Source organism: Monodelphis domestica, chromosome 4, assembly GCF_027887165.1.
Source record: "Monodelphis domestica isolate mMonDom1 chromosome 4, mMonDom1.pri, whole genome shotgun sequence".
Classification (NCBI taxonomy): domain Eukaryota; kingdom Metazoa; phylum Chordata; class Mammalia; order Didelphimorphia; family Didelphidae; genus Monodelphis; species Monodelphis domestica.
In genome coordinates, this window is record NC_077230.1 from 240,371,119 (window position 1) to 240,374,307 (window position 3,189).

Sequence of the window (3,189 nt, forward strand, 5' to 3'; positions counted from 1 at the left end):
AATTTTAGTTTCTGAATTTCTCTATAAAAAAGGGAAATAGTTCAGACATCTTACAATGCTAATATCTCAGTGGCTCCAACTCCTCACTTGGACAGAAATCCTATCCCATCCTAATTTTAGTTAAATTAGCCTGAAAAACTCACTTATAGCTAAGGAATTTAAAAAAAAAAACTCATGGTCCATTTTCTGTGGCTAAAATCAGATTTTTAAAAGCTGGATTTGCTCATACAAAGTTCTTAGAAAAAAATTAAATATGGGTTTGTGGCTCTGCTGAGTCAACTCCCTTCCCCCCCCCCCCCACCTCAGTTAAGAGTGAGATCACTTGCTGTCTGGGTTAACAGGTACCTATAGAAGGATGTCTGGACAAAAAAAATGTCTGTTTCAAAACCAGTGTTAAGTCAATCTCAGGTTGGGAAGTAAGGGGAGTCTAAAAATCAGCACCAGTACAGACAAGTCTAGGACCCCTGTCCTTCTGGATCCACACTTCCTTCAGGGTCTTCATCATTGTATATGTTCTCAGCCATCTGCCAGACTTGCATGATATTTGTCTTCTGATACAGAAGAAATAAGCCATGGTTCATTTGGGTTCCAGGAGAAGTCAGATATTTTGACAGTGTGACCACCATGAATAAACAACAAATTCGGTGAGCCATCTTCTTCATCTTCTGGGGACTGCTCCTCTCCAATTTTACTCAAGTCCCAGATGTTCAGCTTTCCATCAGTGCCACTGGAAGCCAAGATAGTTTCATTGTGAGGACACCACTGAACCTGGAATATTTCATCCTTATGTGACTCAAAGGAATGCAACTTCAATTTCAGATTTCTAAGATCTCACAATGCGACTGTCTTGTCAGCCGATCCTGTGGCAAGAATGAACTCACTATAAGGATTAAAAGAAAGACAATTTACTTCGGCAGTGTGGGCATCCACTGAGTGACTTGGTTTAGAAGAATTGTTTGACCGTGTCTTCCCAGATCATAAGCTTCTGGTCATCAGCAACTGATCCAAAGAGAGATTCGTGGAGGAGGTGCCAAGAAGCATCTTTGACTACTGCTGTGTCCTGTGAATATGATCTTTGCATCCACTACTTCACCTTTGTTTGGAACAGCCCTGATGTCCCACAAGCAGATGGTATGGCCATCTGATGCACTAAGCAAGTGTCCACTGAGATTTGGGTTCCACGACAACCCATAGCCCTCCTTTTGATGTCCCCGGGTGCAAGTCTGGGTTACACTCCCCAGAAGGGTCTGGCTTTGAAGGGTGCTCGGTGTAGTCAAAAACAAGGACATCATGGGATGGAGTCTTTGTTGCAATGATGCAAGGATTCTGGGGCATATAACGGGCCCTGTTCACTTTGCCTTCATGGCTAATCTTGATTTCAATTTTAATCTTCCTGCTAACTGAGCCAAAGCCTCCAAATTCTCCTTTTTCACTGTCATAGTGAGAGGCATAAAACCGAGCATCATCACTGGGGAGCTGCACACTGGCTATCACAAGATGATTCTGTTCATTGGATGTGTGTGTACCCAGGACAAGTCGATGAATGCTGAAATCTTTCCCTTTGGGTCTTATTACATCTGGAAGCCACTGTGCAGTCAGGCTGGGCATGGGTCATCACTAAGTCATAGAGAAAAGGAGTATTTTTTTCCATATTTTATACTCCTCATTGATCACTCTTCTACACCATCATTAAAGGCTGCTTCCTTATGGGCCATGGTGGGCACAGAAGCTGACAGACGGAATGATGGACGGAGGGGCCAGGGGCTCCTGGGGTTGCTGTGCAGTGAAGGTAGGGGTGAGGGTGAAAGGGTGGGGTGCGGGGGAGGGCTCGAGGGTGCTCACTTTGTGCACAAAGCCTCAATTGTTTCCTGCCGCCCCTGCATGTGGCCTGAACTGCGCCAAGAATAATATTTTTATAGCTGTCTCCATCCCAAATATTCATAATAGCTAAACTATATGGAAGGAAGTACCTTTAAAACATAGAGACCAAATAGATGAAATTAAACTCATGTAGGCATAGCATCGCTATGTATTCTTCCCTTCATCTTGAATGCTACTAGGCTTGTCCTGAAGGTGCTTGTAGTGAATCCATAGAAGATGACTATACTTTGGGTTTATCAAAGTTAAAGTGGCATGCTTAAAAAAAAAAAGGAGGAAATGTTCACAACTACCATGAGGAAATAAAGCAAATCTTTTTGTTTTAAAATAAAAAACAAATCCAATACCTTACTGAATTACAAAGAGCAATTCTTTTATCTTCTGTGCACTTGGGCATAGACCATTGACTATGAAAGAATACTATCCAGAAAGAAATTTGTACCAATTTCAATTCACTTGCAATAAAAATTTATTAAGCACCTACTATGTGTCAGGCACTATGCCAAGCACTGGGGATGCAAATAAGAACAAGAAAGATAGTCTCTGCCCTCAAAAAGATTGCAATTTAATGGGGGAAGGCAATACACAAAAGAGAGTTTAAAAGGTGATGGGGAGCGAATGAATAAAGAAGGCCAGATTGATGATGGTGGACTAGAATCTAAGGAATATGACTGGTAGGAAAAGATCTGGCTGTGAACCTTCTCTTGGCCCCCTTTCTTTGTTTATTTACTTATTTTTTAAACCCTTACCTTCAGTCTTAGAATGAGTACTGTGTATTGGTTCCAAGGCAGAAGGGCCATAAGGGCTAGTCAAAAGGGGGTTCAGTGACTTGTCCAGGGTCACACAGCTAGGAAGTGTTTGATATCAGATTTGAATCCAGGACCTCCTATCTCTGGGTCCAGCTCTCAATCTGCTGAGCCACCCAGCTGCCCCTTAGCCCTCTTTAAGTGGAGGCCTCAGGAGGAGTTTTTTATTTGGTTGGTTTTTCTACCTCTTGGCCCTTGAATGAGAGGATGATGAGAGAATGATAAGGCATGAGTGCCAAAGCTGATATAATCTCCAAGATGATACATTTCCAAGTAATGAGCTTTTCCTGGCAGCATGATGAAGACAGAGTCAAATCCATCTCTATGTGAACTCTACTACAAAAGATGAAAATGAAATAATAATAATAATTATCATAAGTAAGAGGCATCTTTCCTTTATAATTGAGAGCTCTGGAAATGGCGTTAAGAAGGTCAGAGTTTAAATGCCCTTCTAAATACTTGTAAACTGTGTATCCTGAACAAGTCACCTCTCAACTTCAGCCTT

At 41.9% G+C, this 3,189-nt stretch overlaps 1 pseudogene; it reads right to left on the minus strand.

Annotated features, from left to right (window-relative positions):
• Positions 1 to 231: 231 nt before the first annotated feature.
• Positions 232 to 1,715, minus strand: LOC100026245 (histone-binding protein RBBP4-like; annotated as a pseudogene).
• Positions 1,716 to 3,189: the final 1,474 nt, after the last annotated feature.